The 20,283-nt window shown below is 37.4% G+C and overlaps 1 long non-coding RNA gene across 1 annotated transcript; it reads right to left on the bottom strand.

Moving 5' to 3' along the window:
- Nucleotides 1-8,393: 8,393 nt before the first annotated feature.
- Nucleotides 8,394-9,045, bottom strand: LOC134316418 (uncharacterized). Its single transcript, XR_010013094.1, has 2 exons — nt 8,616-9,045; nt 8,394-8,475 (listed from the first exon to the last, which is right to left on the bottom strand). It is a non-coding gene; the product is annotated as an uncharacterized LOC134316418 (long non-coding RNA).
- Between the last annotated feature and the right edge of the window lie 11,238 nt (nt 9,046-20,283).

Genomic DNA, 20,283 nt, shown 5'->3' with positions numbered 1-20,283 from the left:
ATTCTAAAAGTGCATAGGAATGCTACATTCAATGCATACATGGTGGATTTATGTCAATAATTATCAGTTTAATAGATACAAAGAAGTGTAAAGCATGTGAGCAACGACAGCAGCCACCCTCATACTGCACATTCTGAATAATTTTTTAGCTAAAATTATACTTTTACAATTATACTTACAATTACGATGGCGTATTATGCCAAGTTTACACTACATTCCAAGTCATCAGGTCGCTGTACAGTTCACACTACACAACTGGATCTATTGTAATCGGAAGTCTTTCAAATCGGTGTGTATTTCACACTACACGACTGATCGGCGATAGTGGGTTTCACACTACATGATCTATCACCAGCTGGAATCTCAGGCGAGCTTCTTTGGTCTCCCAAACTAGGTTTTGTCATGAAAACAAACGCGAGAAGTGATGAGGGGTTTAATGATACCACGTCCAAAAATGCACGTCAGCAAGTAGCGAGCGATCAAACTTTGTGCGCTGATGTGCAGCGTAAAAACAGCATGGATTGTTCTATAGTGAGTTGGAGGTTAATAAATATTTTTGGCAATGCAACTTTGGTGTTTTGTAGAGAACGATAAGGTCAGAAATACTGTAAAGCTTGTGTGTGTACAGATGTATTCTGATATAAACTATATTAAGCCTCTGCGTTTACCCTCTCACCGTATCTTGCGTTCTCATTTGCTGTTCGACATAGCACTGATTGCCAGTCGGCCAACTCAGATCCAGATATTTGACATGCTAGAAATCTCTCTTTAGTGAAGAGAGCACTCGGCGAGCCGCTCGGATCGAGTTGTTGAGTAGTTCACACATAACGAGATTGAGAGCCGATTTTCGATCGCAGATTAAGCGCGAGTTGCTCCCGAGCCGGTATATCTAGCGCCGACCAGTTGGTGAGCAAAAATCAGGGCAAAAATTGTGTAGTGTGAACTAGGCATTAGGGCCACTTTAAAGAAAAATCTTTTTTTAAAGTTTTGATTTGAGAATAAAGTCGTATACGTTTAAATTTCGAGAATAAAGTCGTATACGTTTTTATTTAGAGAATAAAGTCGAAATGATTACGAGATTAAAGTTTAAATGATTTTGAGAATAAAGTGAAATATTATGGCCATAGCAACCTCCTTGTGTTAAAATGAGGGATGTTCATGATTTGGTAAAGTTATACTTTTGAATCGGTTTCACAAATAAAGAAATCTGCTGGCACATCAGCACCAGTTTGTTATTAGTATAAGGACGCTGAAAAGGCTTTGCAATAAACTGTGTTTATTTAAAAGAACGTGCACCACTGGTGCACTCGATTGCGTCGCCAGTACTTCAGCCAAGCCTTATGGACTCGTACGATAAACTAAAGCTGTATGGCATCGCTATTAATGGTTGCACTGACGGGTTTAGTCATCATGTCATGTGGATGGAAGCGTACAATACAAACAATGACCCAAAAATAATCGTGGGTTATTGGATAACCTGCCCTCTGCGCTTGTGTGCCGATCCAGGTACTGAGACCCGTGCTTCTCTGAACTGACAAGCCTACAATGGCTGCACACACTTTGGCCATAATATTTCGACTTTATTCTCATAATCATTTCAACTTTATTCTCGAAATTGAAACTTATACGACTTTATTTTTTAAATCAAAACTTTACAGTGGCCCTAATCCGCCGTCGTACTCAGTGCTTACTAATAACTAGGGATGCATCAATACCATTTTTTCCCAACCGAGTACGAAAGAAGAAGAAGAAGAAGAGTGCAGTGGAACAGTTGCTTGGGTTGCCATCACTAATTGTAAAAAAAAACACCGCACAGACATCATTGAGAAAGCTTCTGACAAGCTAACGTTAACGTTCATTAATAAACGCACGTAATTAACGTTGTGCACATCATACATGCGATGCGATTCTGCTGATTGAAATATTTACTTTAAAAGGATAATACAGTCCGATCCCATCTGAGCCGATTCTATCAGCACATACATTCGTGGTTCACCTCGGTAAATCGTAAACGACTCTGAGTCGGCTCCCGCTCTGTGGTATGTTAGAACGTGGATCTTTTGTTAGAATCGATCCGAATTTATCAGGAGGCAAGGTGACGTTCTTTAAAAGTTTTATTCAGAAAAGGTTGGTTCGTCTTCCAGGTCACAGCAGCTGCGTTCTGAATCCTCTCCGTCTAAGTGAAGAATACAACAGACCACGAGCAGAGAGCGCAGTTGTTATTTATAGTTTACCGCCACCCCCTAGTGGCCAGGTGTAGAACTACTCCATATAAGGTATGCCTTTTGTTCCAGGCTTCCACTCAGCCAGTTCTAACCGGTTTTATGCCACGTGGCGGTCTGGCCCATTTCCAATTACATTCCTTGAATACCAAAATGTTTTAGACCAATATTGTAATGCCCAATAATAATTTAGATTATAACAGGTAATAACCAGTATAATTAAGCCTGAGCTTTACAATGTAAGCGAGTCACACAAAATGTTCTGTAGTATTTGGTGTTTATTTACAACTGCATCATTCATTATAACAGTAAACACGGAGAGATGACTGAGAAAAGAAACTTACGCTGCGCTTAAAATGAGTCGACTCCTGAATTACTTGTATCGACACTGTGAACAGAGTATTAAAGACACACACACGTCCTATAACAGCGGTCGCTGCTTTTGTAACCGGTTATCTTCGCTGTTAGCTCTATTTTGAAGTTTTTTTTTTTTTTCAAACGGAACTAAATAACATTAAACGTGCGTGTGAGCGTGGTCAGTGAGAATAATTCAATCTGTCTCCCGTGGGTGAAAAATGAATTGCTTTAGTTTTAGAAGTAAAAAAATCTCGCAATGTCACGCCCCCCCCCCCCTAAATCCTTTCAAATTTATTTCCACCTTTAATGTGACCTATAATTGGGGGTTCTAGGTCATAGTAACTTGTGGTGATCAGGGATGTTGGGTTGCTGATGATAAGTCAAAAAGAAAACTGGTTCAGGTGGCTGCCAAGAGAGCTGCAACAACATTAAAAAAGCTGCAGTGATTTCCGCCAAGTACTGGTACTGCATCTACATGTGACAACAATCTCCAGTATCCTTAATATGTCTGTGCTGTGGGTAAGGGTGGCAGGATGGAAGGCTTTTCTTCCAAAGAAAAACATTCAAGCCTGGCTACATTTTGAAAATATTAAAGGTATGTTTTTTTACTTCCCAAAATTTTTTTAAATAAATAATTTATATTATAGATCACATTGTGAAAAAATGACTTAAATGATTGATCATTTCATTTTTTACATTACAAAAACCTAACATTGTAATAGGGATGTGTTGACTGTCCACTTTATAGTTCATGTTCAGAAGTGCGTTATCATTTAATTGGGTTATTCTATTTTGTCTTTACCATGGAGACAACACTACTGTCTAAAGCAATCTTCTGCATTTTTATCCTTTTCTTTAGGCTGTATGCATCCTCAAAGTCATGTTTATGGTCTGGTGGGGGTATATCCCCTCTGCAGTGGTGTAGATATGTGCTTGACCATCCTCAACCAGAGGTGGAGGCTATCAAACGACCTTATAGTCAAAGACTAAAAAAGGTAGGCTGTTCTTAAAGGACAAGGAAAAATTCCAAAACATTTGACCAATTTACAATAAATAAGACAATTCTGATGCTTAAAGCATACACACTGTACATACCTCATGGAATTGTAATGTTAGCCCAGATCTCATGCAACAAATTACCTTGTAAAAAGAGTTAAAAACTGTGTATTATATTTTAAGACCTGCTTTCAGTTACATCACAATGATAATCTGTTTGTAAGGTCAGAATGGTAGTGACTGTCCACACAAAAAAATTAAGCAAAAAGAGCATTTACAATGAGTCAGCATTTTAAATGTACTGAAAATACCTCAGAGCTCAGTTCACTAAATTATAAAGAATTCTCACCCTCTCAAGCATTCACTCTAAACTTGAAAAATAAGCCAGTGAGACACTCATTTAAAAGGCTTTGGTGATACCAGCTATATATATTTTTTTCGAGATATTACAAACCTTGTTTCTTTTGCTGTTCAGATGTGAGCACTCTGCATCATACAAGTTCTTGTGTTTTTCTGTGTGTTTAGAACCGTAATGGCAATTTAAATTGTAATCCCTAAACACAGCGATTTGTTCGCCACAGACTAAACAAACGGCTTTACATCTGACCTAAATAAAGAAATACTTAGAAGTCCATGTCTTAAAAACTCACAGTTCTATTTGTCAACACGTTACGGTATAGCTGGATACACTCAAACACATGCAAATTTAGGTAACTGGAAAAATAACAGTCCCTTCAAAATAAAAAACAATGCTATTGTATTGCATGTATGATGTACACTTATTTACATCTTATTTCTAATTACCACTGACCTCATGTGGGCCGGTCAGACAAACCTAACAGGGAGCAGTACAATGCCCAGGTGTGAGTTAAGGAGTATGTTCAGTGTGCAGAATTGCCTTCTGATGGCTCTCACTGGAATGTTGTAAGGTAGCTCTTTTTTCTCTGCTCTTTCGTAACCTGCCTTGTGTTTAATCCCCTTTTAAATGAACAAAGAAAATTTTGAAAATAAACACTTAACTAGAGAGGGGCATTTTCTGAAGAAAATTTGAGTGTGATTGCAGCTCAGCAGTGTTAGAATTTGTGGGGTTGAATATAATTGTGAGGGATGATTGTGTGTGCATGCAAGCATGTATTTGGTGTGGGTGTGAATACTATTTCAGCTCAAGCAGTGTGATATTCATGTCACAGTAAAAAGTAATCACTGTCCAATCACAATCCCTTTCCAAATGTTAAAGTTGGGTGGCTTTTAGACAACGTGGGAGGGGTTCTTGAGGTCACTGGTGAAGACTTCCCAGACGTTTCAACATCTATTCTGGATCAGCAAAACCAAATTTGGTAGAGGATTGCAATTTTTTTGTATTTTGATTATGCATTTTCTCCCTTTTTAGCGCGTCCAATTGCCCGATTGCGTCATGCTTCCTCTCCACCAATGCCGATCCCCGCTCTGATTGAGGAGAACGAAGCTAACCTACACCCCCTCCGACACGTGGGCAGCAGCATTTTGTCACCTACACTTTGATGAGTGCAGTGCGGATCAGCACTGTGTACGGAGAGACACACCCTGACAGCACTCTTTTCCCGTCTCTGTGCAGGCACCATCAATCAGCCAGCAGAGGTCGTAATTGCATTAGTTATGAGAGAGTCCCTATCCGGCTTTTAATAACCCACCACTATCTGAACAACAGGCCAATCGTTGGTCATGTGGCCGCTCAGACTTCTTGATGTCTTTGTGATTTCTTTTCATTGTGGCACGAATATCACCCTGCTTGGCAGGAATTCAGCATGTTATTCTTTTAAATGCAAACCTACCTGTATTGTTTTTCTTTTAAGTGCCTGAAAATGTTAAATGCATTTTAGTTTGGAACTAATTTTTTTTCCACAACAATAAAGTAGATCAGTGAAACTAGTGAAAATCATTTCTTTCTACTTTTGTCAGTTAAATAAAGATTGAAGAGAATTAACAAATCACAGATTCTTTATTTTACTGCATTTTACAAAATGTCCCAAATTTTCTGGAAATGGGATTTGTACAACCCCAAATCAGAAAAAGACAGTATGTAAAATGCAAATGAAATAAAAATGCTGTGTTCCTTACATTTACTTTGACTTTTATTTGATATCATATGTACACAAGTGTGCACACCCTTTGATATGACACCCAAAAGTGATCTAAGGTGCTTTTTGTTTTCACTGATACTGCTTGAGATGTTTCTACAATTTAATTGGAGTCCACCTGTGCTCAATTTAATTCATTGGACATGATTGGGGACGGCCAACACCTGCCTATACAAGGTACCAGTGCATATCAGAGCAAACTCCAAGCCATGGGGTCAAAGGAATTGTCTGCAGACCTCAGAAACAGGATTGTGTCAAGGCATAGATCTGGAGAAGGGTACAGAAAAATTTCTGCAGCTTTACATGTCCCAATGAGCACAGTGGCCACCATCATTCGTAAATGGAAGAAGTTTGGAACCACCAAAAATCTTCCTAGACCCGGCCAAACTGAGCGATCGGGGAAGACGACCTTGGCCAGGGAGGTGAGCAGGAAGCCAAGGGTCACTCTGACAGAGCTCCAGCCTATCCTTGTGGAGATGGGAGAAACTATCAGAAGATTAACCATTCAGGCAGCACTTCACAAATCACACCTTTATGGTAGAGTGGCCAGACGGAAGCCACTTTTTAGTAAAAGGCACATAACAGTCCATTGGAGTTTGCCAAAAGGCACCTAGAGGACTCTCAAATAATGAGAAACAAGATTCTCTGGTCTGATAAAACCAAAATTAAACTTTTTGGCCTGAATACCAAGCGTCATGTCTTATAAAAGCTAAAGCTTTATATTATTCTTCCTTAATAGAGAAAAATAAAAAATAATCCAAACTGTGTCCAAACTAACTAAAAATGTCAATGAAACTGAATCCTGTATACCACCTGACTGTACCAGCGATTATTTAAAAAATAAATTCTTTAATGATAAGATTTGCTTTCTTTCACTTGCGTAATATCTCTAAAATAGGAAATATACTATCTGTTATGGACGCTAAAAAACTGATCCATGCATTTATAACTTCTTGGTTCGATTATTGTAATGCTCTTCTCACTGGATGCTCTGGTAGATCCATAAACAAACTCCAGTTGGTTCAAAATGCAGCAACTCGAGTGCTAAGCAGAACTATAAAGTTTGATCATATTAGTCCTGTTCACTTTGTTCACAAGATGCAGGGTTACTTATAGTTCCTAGAATTAAAAAGATGGCTGGTGGAAGAGCATTTTCTTACAAAGCTCCACAACTTTTGAATAATCTCCCTGCCCCTGTCCGTAACTTGGACACAGTCTCTACGTTCAAGTCTAGATTGAAAATGGTTGAAGACTGCAAGTCGAGACTGCAGTGCCAACAATGCTGCTTCTACTGAGATAAATTGAGATAATTGACATAAAACAGAGGTATTACTTCTTGGATCTAAGGCTGCAAGAAACAAGTTATCTAAGCTGATGCTAAACCTTAACAAAAACTCACAATAGATGTCACAATATCATATCTCTCATTTGATGCACGTTATTAATATTACTAGAGTTGCATTCTCTTATCTGCATAATATCTTTAAAATAAGAAATATACTTTCTGTTAATGATGCTGAAAAATGATTTAAGTATATATAATTTTTTGGTTAGATTAATGCAATGCTCTTCTCACTGGATGCTCTGATAGACAACAAACTCCAGCTGGTTCAAAATGCAGCAGCTTGAGTGCTAACTAAAACTAAAAAGTTTGATCATATTACTCCTGTTCTATCATCTTTACACTGGCTGCCAATTAAATTCGACATTAATTACAAAATACTTTTACTAACCTATAAAGCGCTACATAGTCTGGCTCCAGAGTATCTGAGTGAACTTATTGAGCACTACAACCCAGCATATTCACTTCGTTCACAAGGTGCAGGGTTACTTATAGTTCCTAGAATTTACAACCTCAAATCAGAATAAGTTGGGACAGTATGGAAAATGCAAATAAAATAAAAATGCAGTGTTCCTTACATTTACTTAGATTTATTTGATTGCAGACAGTTTTGTCTGCTCACTTGTTTTGTCTGCTCAGTTTTGTGTGCTCATACCTCCATTCCTGCATTTCAGGCCTGCAACAAATTTCAAAAAAAGTTGGGACAGGGGCAATTTAGGGCTAGTAATGAGGTGAAAAAACTAAATAATAATGTGATTCCAAACAGGTGATGTCAACAAGTGATAGTAATCATGGTTTGGTACAAAAGCAGCATCCAGGAAAGGCTAAGTCTTTGATAAGCAAAGATGGCCAGAGGATCTCCAGTTCGTCAACAAATGCGTGAGAAAATTATTGAAATGTTTAAAAACAATGTACCTCAGAAAGATTGGAAGGGATTTGCATATTTCTCCCTCTACAGTGCATAATATCATTAAACGATTCAAGAAATCGGTAGGAATTTCAGTGCGTAAAGGCCAAGCCTGTTAAGCACAAAGCCTGTGATCTCCGATCCCACAGACGGCACTGCATCAAGAACCACCACTCAACAATAGCTGATATAACCACATGGACAAGGGATTACTTTGGCAAACCTTTGTCAAGCAGTACAATACAGAGTTACATGCACAAATGCCACTTAAAACTTTACTATGCAAAAAAGAAGCCTTATGTTAACTATGTCCAGAAGCGGCGTCAACTTCTGTGGGCTCGAAGGCATCTAGGATGGACCATCACACAGTGAAAACATGTATTGTGGTCTTTTTTGTAAAAAATGGACGCTGTGTCCATTACATATGGAAAAAGACTCAAAGACTCAAGATATGCTTTAAAGAAACTTTATTATAAATATAACGATGGTGTTGGTGTGCGGGAAAACCGGAGAACATAAATCATGGACGGGAATCTGTAAACACAGGAAAAAACGCAACTTCAGTAAACTTCTCAGGGTGGCCAACTGAGAAGTTTAAACAGACAATACATTTAAAATCTACATTACTGCAATAATAATAATAACATTAAAAAAAAACCTCTTCATGAACTGACCGAATAGCCGTCTCGCAGGACGTCCGAAAAAACCGGAGAAAGGTGCACGAGGACTATTTTCGGGTTTCCGTAGCGTGGCGCATACCATCTCGCGTGCAGCAATAGGGGGATTTTCCGGGAAAAATTGGAAAGTGTAAATAATGTACAGATGTGCTTTTATATTATATAAAGATTGCCACAGACATTATAGTAATATACATTGTGATTAAGATTATTTGGTAAAATAAGGTCTAGATTAAATAATAGATTTTTTTTGTTTTGTTAGATGGGAAATGGTTTAGTCCAAGAACCTATAGTCATGCTGCCTTCAAGTCGTGTCGGAAATATCGTATTTACGAGATGAGGGCACATGAACGGCAACTCAGTGTCGTATTTACCAGTGGGAAACGCGGATTTTTCGATGAGCACCGAGTTTCCGATGTGGGGGCGTGTCATTAACAAAACGTCATGGCGACTGCCGGTGTTACGGAGAATTCAGTTCCCCCTGTTTCCCCTTTAACGCGCATGTGCAAAAATCATGACGTTTTTTCCAGTCGCTTCGTTGAGCGTCGGTTTATTTGGAATATGTGTTTATAGCGGTATGTTCTTTTCACATTTCATGTTGTATGTTAGGTAGTTTGTGATTAAATACATACTTTAAAGTATTGAATGAACTACTGTCAGAGGTTTTATTGCTCCACCGCAAGTCAGAGGTTTTCACACTGCTGTCTTCAGCCTTGCTGTCAAACAACTAGAATTAACGTGTCAGATTTATTTGTAAATAAATCCTAATACAGGACATGCTCTTATTCACACACTAGTTTAAGGTTATTCATCTCAGCTGCACTACCATTTACTTTCAAGAATAGTTTCATTCATGGTGATCTCTCGTTCATTTAAACTTCACAAACTGCATCCATGTGATTTAAAATTAACAAACAGTATGTAGAACAAGTTTAACCTATAGACCAGTCCATTACACTCACAACACAGGGGGGAACACATTTACCTGGAGACCTGGGGAATATGGTTCCCCACATGTATATCACTGTGTGTGTAATTATAAAACTCTACAGTGATGCTGGTGATGTATTTACCTGTTGTTATTATGTAGAACAAGTTTAACCTATAGACCAGTCCATTACACTAACAACACAGGGGGGAACACATTTACCTGGAGACCTGGGGAATATGGTTCCCCACATGTATATCACTGTGTGTGTAATTATAAAACTCTACAGTGATGCTGGTGATGTATTTACCTGTTGTTATTATGTAGAACAAGTTTAACCTATAGACCAGTCCATTACACTAACAACACAGGGGGGGGACACATTTACCTGGAGACCTGGGGAATATGGTTCCCCACATGTATATCACTGTGTGTGTAATTATAAAACTCTACAGTGATGCTGGTGATGTATTTACCTGTTGTTATTATGTAGAACAAGTTTAACCTATAGACCAGTCCATTATACTAACAACACAGGGGGGAACACATTTACCTGGAGACCTGGGGAATATGGTTCCCCACATGTATATCACTGTGTGTGTAATTATAAAACTCTACAGTGATGCTGGTGATGTATTTACCTGTTGTTATTATGTAGAACAAGTTTAACCTATAGATCAGTCCATTACACTAAAACACAGGGGGGAACACATTTACCTGGAGACCTGGAAAAAATGGTTCCCCACATGTATATCACTGTGTGTGTAATTATAAAACACTACAGTGATGCTGGTGATGTATTTAACTGTTGCTATTATGTAGAACAAGTTTAACCTATAGACCAGTCCATTATACTAACAACACAGGGGGGAACACATTTACCTGGAGACCTGGGGAATATGGTTCCCCACATGTATATTACTGTGTGATGATTCTTTTCTTTTTTTTAATGCAAACTACAGGCACACACACATTTTAAGAACAAAATATCTGTATTAGAAATTAGTGTTAAACTAAATTATGCATATATTACAATTATGCAAATATATAATAAAGAAATCCACCTCAATGCAAATTAAAACTTAAATACATATTTATAGCTTAATAGAAATATATATATTTTTAAACGAAATAAAATAAAATCTGGGATGGTGCCCTGGGATTGACTAGCATCACATCCATAGTGCACTCCTGCCGTACGTCCAGTTTCCCCAGGAACAGTTCTGGATCCTCCACGGCCATGACCAGGATAAAGCAGTTACTAAACAGAAATGAATGATTAATTTACTATCTACTTTTTAAATAAACTAAAAGAGCAACATAAAATAAAATACAGCAACAAGCAAACTTTTTAGAAATAACGTCACAGTTAACCTTGGTCTAATCTTCAGTACATGCCGGACAATGAAGATCTTCCTCTACTGGTGGGTTGCCAACACATGACTGGTGGTACCAAAGAAATAGTAATAATGCCTTAATTTTATTGGCTTTTTCATTGCACCATGCTATTATATATGTCCTTGACTTTCCCTCTGGGATTAATAAAGTGATCTATCTATTATAGCTACACTTGTAATTGAGAAGTCTAATGTAACCATAAAACTATTGTGTGACTTTTTATTGATCAATTGAAGGACTGTGTGATCATTGAGATTGCCGGTGATGGATGTGACAGATGGTACCACCAGTCATGTGTTGGCCTCTTTATTATATATTTGCATAATTGTAATATATGCATAATTTAGTTTAACACTAATTTCTAATACAGATATTTTGTTCTTAAAATGTGTGTGTGCCTGTAGTTTGCAATGTAAAAAAAAAAGATTCATCACACAGTAATATACATGTGGGGAACCATATTCCCCAGGCCTTCAGGTAAATCTGTTCCCCACTGTGTTGTTAGTGTAATGGACTGGTCTATAGTTTAAACTTGTTCTACATAATGACAATAGGTAAATACATCACCAGCATCACTGTAGTGTTTTATAATTACACACACAGTGATATACATGTGGGGAACCATATTCCCCAGGTCTCCAGGTAAATGTGTTCCCCCCCTGTGTTGTTAGTGTAATGGACTGGTCTATAGGTTAAACTTGTTCTACATACTGTTTGTTAATTTTAAAATCACATGGATGCAGTTTGTGAAGTTTAAATGAACAAGAGAGATCACCATGAATGAAACTATTTTTGAAAGTAAATGGTAGTGCAGCTGAGATGAGTAACCTTAAATAATAACACAGACTGCTTATTGTCCTGTACGATATAGTTTATTTGTATCTGCACCAAAACTTTATCTTGTGCCACAAAACGATAAGAAACAAACTAGTGTGTGAATAGGAGCATGTCCTGTATTAGGATTTATTTACAAATAAATCTGACACGTTAATTCTAGTTGTTTGACAGCAAGGCTGAAGACAGCAGTGTGAAAACCTCTGACAGTAGTTCACTCAGTACTTTAAAGTATGTATTTAATCACAAACTACCTAACATACAACATGAAATTTAAAAAGAACATACCGCTATAAACACATATTCCAAATAAACCGACGCTCAACGAAGCGACTGAAAAAAAGTCATGATTTTTGCACATGCGCGTTAAAGGGGAAACAGGGGGAACTGAATTCTCCGTAACACCTGTATGGATGCTGCCCCTACAGTAAACGCTAAAAGTTTTGAGCTTATTAGTGGTAGTTTTGCATGTTAAATGTAAAATTCAAGCTTGTATACAAGTTTTGTACACAACGTGCACTTGTTCTGATGAAGAATAGCAACAAAGCTGATCAGAAGAACCCAAAAAGTGTTGCCTCATGAGCAGATATTTTGTGCACAGATATTTTTGTGTTGTTTACGTACATTCATCCAAAATAGAGTTCCTGTTTTTGATTATACAAAAATAAAAGCATAAACAAAAGGAGTTTTGTCATGGCGTCCATTTTTACCCGACCAAAAACCACTTGAACGCACATCATGTCGTAATTACGACCTCCGAACTCGTAAGTAGGAACTTCCGAGGAGGACTTGAAGGTAGCATCAGGTAACTGAACATGGCTCTTCAGTCTAGATTGAGAGGTTGAGTGGAGAACACCTATAGTCTTGAAGTGACTAAGTATTTTGATTGAGTTATTTTGTTGTATTTCTTTAAATTGGAGTTTATTTCTTTCTTTATTTATTTAAGTATTATGTATTGATTATTGAGTAGTTAATTTTTTTTTTACCAAAGTGGGGCTAATAAAAGAGGGTGATCCCTCATTCTGTGGCATCCTGACTCAAGTAGCCTCCTTTAACATCACCGCACGGCCCTTTAACTCACAGTTGGTGTCAGAAGTAAACACACATTGGTGTCAGGAGTAAAGGCATTTGCTTGAGGAGACTGAAAGAACATGGCTCCAAAGACAAGGCGGGATAGGAGTGAGGACCAGGATGATGGGGACCTGGACATGGCAAATGTATTTTTCAACAAGACAATGCAAAACCACATGCTGCACACATTACAACTGCGGAAGAAGAGGGTACGGGTACTGGACTGGCCTGCCTGCCTGCAGTCCTGACCTGTCCCCAATAGAGAATGTGTGGAGAATTTCTAAACGAAATATGCGACAACGACGACCCAGTACTGTTGCACATCAGGAAGAATGGGACAAAATAAAACCTGAAACACTAAATCACTTGGTATCCTTGGTGCCAAAAAAGTGTGGTGAAAAAAATGCAACATTACAAAGTGGTAAATGCTTTACTGTTCCAACTTTTTTTTAATGTGTTGCAGGCCTTGATGTTTATTAATTAATGAAATGAAGTTGAGCAGATATAACATGAAATATCTCAGGTTCATTTTGTCTGTAATGAAATTAAACTAAAAAATGAAACTGGTTTTTTAATTTTTAGCATTTTCTATGCTGTCCCAACTTTTTCTGATTTGGGGTTGTCCGCCATCTTACCAATGTCACATGATGCATGACGTCTCATCGCCACAGTTATAACAATTTTAAAATCGAACAAAATTAATTCTGTCGTTCTCCGCAAAGCTACTTATAATGTTATTCAGGGTTGTACTTAATCATAACATTTGTAATGTTTATCTTTCTTCTTCGCTACGAACGCCTTTGCAGCTCCAGTTGAATTAATCGTTTGCATTCTCAAAAATGGCTGCCCAGGCAGTAGGTCATCCGGATACTGCTTAATGAATACTATGTATTCGGACACACTATCCACTCTCGCATACTGTTCAGTATGGAAGTAAGCAATTTCGGACGCAGACAATGTCTATTGTAAAAAGCGCTATACAAATAAATTTGACTTGACTTGACTTGTTCGAAGTGGCCTCCCACGCCCAGCATCCTTAATTGGAACCAGCTCTACTCCTCAAAGCAAGCTTACTCAACTTGTTTGAAAGTAGAAAAAAAAAAATTGTAATACTGAATTTTAAAGAAAATTAAAAGGATATATGACAATTTGATGTTTAGCTGATTAGTTTTGCTCTTTGGTAAGAGAGACTGGTATTATTGTCTACACTATCATGTGAGAGCTCAGGCATTTGTGAACTCAAGAAGGGACAAGGATATATTTTTTATCATCATTTATCCCGTCCATGAAATTGCGTGAAGCCGTTGCTCTTGTAGATAGGAGAGACTTGGGTGAAAGGAAGTAGAATTGGTAATGTTTATTCAAAAAAAAAAAAGAAAAAAGTACTTTTTGGCCGTTTTGCCATGTAGACCATTTTATGTTTTGTTAAATTAATCTCAAGTAGTTTCAAAGTAAACAAAATTTTGTCATTTTGAACATTTTGTGCTTATATTTACAAACTTTTGTAAAATCCTTACCCCAGTGTCTGATTTATACCCAACCAGTTCAATTACTGACTTTACCATTTAAATTGGTTCTAAACAATAATAATTGTAATGTTGTAATAAAAGTAATGATTTTTAAAATATAATTTACTAAAAACTTTACACTATGTATTCAGTAATAAAAACCTAGTAATACTGTATGTATGCTCAGTTTTAGGCACTGGTTATTGAACCACATTATTTAATATTTATTTTTATGTTAATATATTACACATTTTAATATATTATCACTTTTTACTTTTGTTATTTTAATGATTTTGTGAGTGTTAACAAAAAATCTAAAGCATGAGGATGGATTTCTTTTAAACTTTCTAAGTCAGATATGCTTGCATTGATGACTATGTTTGGTATAATGCTCACAGCGTTTTACTAGAAAGAACAGGAGGATCATTGCCAAACGTTTCCACAAGTGAGAAACCCCCTTATGGGGTAAGGGTCATCAACCTACGTTTAGCTATGCTGTCTGTTTGGTATATATATATATATATATATATATATATATATATATATATATATATATATATGTACCAAAACTTTTATTATTTTAGGTTGTTATGTAAAACAACTGAAGATTTTTTTTAAATAATTTTTTATTTTTTTAATCTATTTATTACAGCTTTTCTTACATGCAGTGGATTCAGAAAGAACTCAGACACCTTTTGCACACTTTACTTTCCTGATAATTTGATTTTGAATTAAAATAATCAGCAAATTATAATTATATATAAATTATAATTCAAAATTAGCTATTTTAAATTATAATTAGCAACAATAATTAAGAGTATTCAGTCTTTCATGCTTAAAGAGAAGCTCCGAAAGATGCAAGTGGACACCTACACAACCTACTGGATTACTGACTACCTGACAGACTGCATTGAGGTGTGTCTAAACAGCAGCACAGGAGCACCACAGGAGACTGTACTCTCACTTTTCTTCTTTACACTGTGTACATTGGACTTCCAGTACAACTCAGTTGACTTAGCAGTGGTGGGGTGTTTCAGTGGTGGAGATAAGAATGAGTAAGGATCTGATTTATCGCTTTGTCTAATGGTATAGGAACAACCACCTCCTCTTAAAGGTGGCCAAGACCAAGAAGATTTTGGACATCAGGAGGACCAGGGCTGTTTTGAAACCCCTCTTTATCCTGGAAAAAGAGGTAGAGGTGGTAAAGTGCTACAAATACCTGGGTGTTCATCTTGATGACAGACTGTACTGGAAGTATAACACAGAGGCTGTCTACAGGAAGGACCAGAGCAGACTTTATTTTCTTTCGACGTATGCAGCAAGATGCTACATATATTTTTAATAATCTCTTGTCAAAAGTGCAATTTTCAGCTATCTGCTCGGAAAGCAGCATCAGAGCCAAAGCTTATAACGAAGGCTGGCTCTGTGCTGGGTTTTACTATGGAGCCCCTAGAGCTAGTTGTTGAGCAAAGAATCTTGCACAAGCTGCTCAGTATAATGGACAACACCACACACCTGTTGCACGACCTGAGCCTGTACTACCCATAAGAGACAACCAATCCTGCAAATGTTACTATTTGATATGCACATTTACACATGGTACTGTTTTATTTGCACAGGGCACAATTGCACAAACGTCTTTAAACTGCACCTTTTAGGCTTACCCCTTTAGTTTTTGTCCTTTGTTATATGTTCTTATATTCTTATATTTTTATATATTTTTTTATTTATATATCTTATTTTTGCATTACATTACATTTTAATTTTTGAGGGTGAGATTTGTCCATAACAATTTTTTGAGCTTTCTGAAGGCAACGGGACTTGTGTAGGTCCTCCAGGGTGGGTAGAGAGCACCCAATGATTTTTTTCTGCAGACCTCACGATCCTCTGTAGTTCCTTTTTGTGTGCTGCAGTGCAGCTGGAGAACCACACACAGAGGCCGTGAGTGAGGACGCTCTCTATGGTATCAATCAATCAATCAAATTGACAGCTAGCTGTCATATGCCTTTTACACAACAGTGGCTTCCATTTTGCCCCTCTACCATTAATTTATGGAGTGCTGCAGAAATTCAGTGGTTGCCCTGTACTATTACTTAATACATTTAAATCATAGAAATACACAGACACTCCCTTGGACATCATGGCTTGATTTTTGTCTCGACAGTGCCATGTAAATTGTGGTCCCCTGTGGACCCAGGTGTGTGCCTTTCCAAGCTATGCTGAATCAGTTTAAATTGCAACAGTTGGACTCATTCTACACACAAGACATATCTCAAGGATAATTAAAGCAAACAATATGCACCTGAATTTGAAGTGCCAAAGAAAAGCATAAGTTGTGTAATATGCTGTGTTTCATGAATAGCAGTGTATCTATACATGTCTGTACACTGTTTGCCATATTATTTAAGAAACACTAGTCATCATCAGGGGCACTGCCATTGATGTTAGGCCACACCACCCCAGGCAACACCAAACCTAAAAATAACACTGTGCAGACATCCATTTAACATTTTACTTACAGTTGGATTCACTATTAACTGTTTTACTGTTAATGTTTAACTGTTTGACGATTTTCTTTATAAGAAACATGCTAAAGGCCATCTTTAACAGTTTGTGATTTTAATAGAAAATTCTCTTTCCTTTTTTCCTGACTACTTTTACTTCTTCTTAGTTAGCGGGAGGTGGTAATACAGAAGCACTTGGATGTTTAAAGGAAGAGGAAAAAGGAAGTTTTAAATAAAATATTCTATTAATGATGATAGTCTTATAAATTAATAATATAAGCAAAAACCTCGTAATATTCTAATAGATTTTTGTGATCATCCTAATTTTGCCCCCATATGGCGCCACTGGTCATTACAGGCCATTATGTAACTTAAAATTCTAATAACAACACATAGTTGTCATTGTTATATAATAGCTGTATATTACCAACAGCTAATAAACTGTTATGATTATAACAACACACACATTAAAAAACGAAAATAAATAATAAGAATGTAGCCTCTGTAATTGGCTTCCCTTTTTTGGAGGGCGGTTTTGGTTTTAATTAGGATGGGAGCAGGCAGTTATTGAGTAAGCTGAGGTCCTAGGGTAGGGTATTTATACGGACACCTTGGGGCCCCAAGAGATGCTGGTGCAGTGCTGCTAGTTAAACTAGTGCAGGCGTATGAGTGTAGAGTGGAGCAGCTTCATGGAGCATGGAGGTGTGGACAAACGGGCATAGTTGAGCCCTGTTTAGCATTTGCTGTCTGGAGTTGAGTTAAGCTGGTGCAAGCAACTTTGGCGGTACTGGGTTATAGTTAAGTTTGTACTTGGTAACTGTGTACAAATAGCTAAGTGGTAGGGCTAATTTGTGGTACAAGCATCCAGCATTGCTTCTGACAGGCTCCAAGCTGCAAGCACCCTTCCTTGAGATTTGTTATAAAGACGTTTCTGTGAAGTTGATTGACACGCTTATGGGTTGTCAGCTGCTGTTCTCGCTACTTTTTTTTCTTAGTTTCTTTCTTTTATTGTAACAACCATAAAAGTGTTAATTTTAAATTAGATACCAATACTTGAGCAACACTAGTTTAAATTATGAATCTGTAATGGTTCTTTCTTTTTAATGATTAAACCAAACTGACAGTGGTTTTTATGACTGCAAGATTATTCAATAAAAATTGTGTTTTGCACTTCTCTAAACCTGAATATACCTCCATTTCTGCATTTCAGGCCTCCAACACATTCCAAAAAAGTTGGGACGGGGGCAATTTAGGGCTAGTAATGAGGAAAACTAAATAATGATGTGATTCCAAACAGGTGATGTCAACAAGTGGTTGTAACCATGGTTTGGTACAAAAGCAGCATCCAGGAAAGGCTTTGATGAGCAAGGATGATCAGAGGATCTCCAGTTTGTCAACAAATGCGTGAGAAAATGATTGAAATGTTTAAAAACAATGTACCTCAAAGAAAGATTGGAAGGAATTTGCATATTTCTCCCTCTACAGTGCATAATATCATTAAACAATTCAAGAAATCGGGAGGAATTTCAGTGCGTAAAGGCCAAGGGCGCAAGGCTAAGCTAAACGCCAGTGATCTTCGATCCCTCAGGCGGCACTGCATCAAGAACCGCCCCTCAACAATAGCTGATATAGTGCACCCTTTCTTGCATCTCCCGCTCTGATGCTCCCGCCCCAACACATTGCTGCAAAAAAGATGACGCTTGCAACATCAGACTGGTAAAATATAGTCAACATCTTGCTGCACACATTAAAGGACCAGAGTTTTCTCAGAAAGTAAAGTCTGCTCATTCCCTTCCTGTACACAGCCTCTGTGTTGGCCCTCCAGTCCAATCTGTTGTCAAGCCAGACACCCAAGTACTTGTAAATGTTTACTATTTCTACGTTCTGACCCATGATGGTAACAGGACTTCCTCCTAAAGTCCACTAACAGCTTATTTGCTTTGGACACATTCAGGATCAGATGGTTCCACGCGTTTTTGTACTCACCTTTCTGCCCATCCTTGATACACCCGACCACCACACAGTCATCAGAAATGTCTGTGTGTGTTTGTGTAGTGTCTGTATGTATATTTCTAGTGTCACTGTGTTTGTGTAGTGTTTTTGTGTGTTTGTGTAGTGAGGTTCAGGACCAGCTTAATGAGAGCACTCTTCTCTGTGTTCATCTTTTGGCATTTCAGGGCTTTGCTGTGGGGGGTATTGCTCCTTCTAGGGAAGCATCGGACACTCAGAATCATGTTTAATTTTTTAGGGATAGCTAACTGGAGTTTTTGCTTGTGTGTTTAATAATTTCATTTAGGATTAGACCAAATGGTATAAAAGTTTTAAATATTTGGGCGATTTATTTATTCATTAAAATAAGTATAAAATCAAATCAACAATTAAAAATCAACAGTCTTGTTGTATGAGAGGGACATTAATCTGTGTATTTAGTTGGTTTGAAATTATTAGATCAAATAGTAATGCATTTAATAGTTAAAATATTTTTTAAAATATGTAAGTAGTAGGTAAAATGATTTGTGTATGTTTTACATTATTTTATCTTGGTCAGGTTCACGGTGGGTCTGATTCATTGAGCAAAAGGCAGGAAACACCCCGGAAGGGTCGCAAGTCCATCACAGGGCAGACACAGACACACACACAAGAACAATTTTAGTAGCTTCAATTGTCCTGGCTGCATGTCTTCGATTTGTAAAAGGAAACCGGAGCACCTGGAGGAAATCCACATATACACTGCGCAGGAGAGAGTTGCAGTAGTCCAGCCTTAAGATTATAAGTGATTGGGCAAGAATCTGAGTGGCTTCTACAGAGAGAAATGGTCGAATCTTTTGGATGTTGTTAGGAAGAAACCAGCATGATCTTGTCAAGTCAACTGCATAAGTAGAGAAGGATAGCTGGCTATCCAGGACAACGCTAAGGTTGTGTAAGTAGAATACGGCAACTCCATATGGAAAGGACCTTTAGGAATTTATCTGAAGCCCTGTCAGTGAGACGACAGTGCTGCCCACTGCTTCACCCTTAAAAGCTGATTTGACATATTATGTGGTACGAGAGTTTAATGGATTTGTTTTAGTCATAATAAAATGACTTTAGAAATTCAATAAACGCCTTAAATTTTTACCCCTGTCCCTAACTCTCTAGATGAGTTTGTGCAATAGTAATTGGTTTTCTGTTTTGTAATATTTGTTACATAAAACAATATAATACTGGATTTTGTTGGAATTGTAACTGTAGTGTGTTTACTTTTATCTGTTAAATAAATTAAAACGTCAAACGAATAAGCTTATTGAATATAATATCTTTATCCTATCTTAAAATTAATTCTGATTTTTAAAGCAATAGGGCATATCAAGCAATGAATGTTTCAAAATTGAACCAGATTAAATAAAAAGGCAAAACGATTATATGGTGGCGGAAAAATGCCA

The sequence above is a fragment of the Trichomycterus rosablanca genome, chromosome 6 (assembly GCF_030014385.1).
Source record: "Trichomycterus rosablanca isolate fTriRos1 chromosome 6, fTriRos1.hap1, whole genome shotgun sequence".
Classification (NCBI taxonomy): Eukaryota; Metazoa; Chordata; class Actinopteri; order Siluriformes; family Trichomycteridae; genus Trichomycterus; species Trichomycterus rosablanca.
The sequence above is the reverse complement of the archived record's forward strand: the minus strand, read 5'-3'. Positions and strand labels throughout refer to the sequence as shown.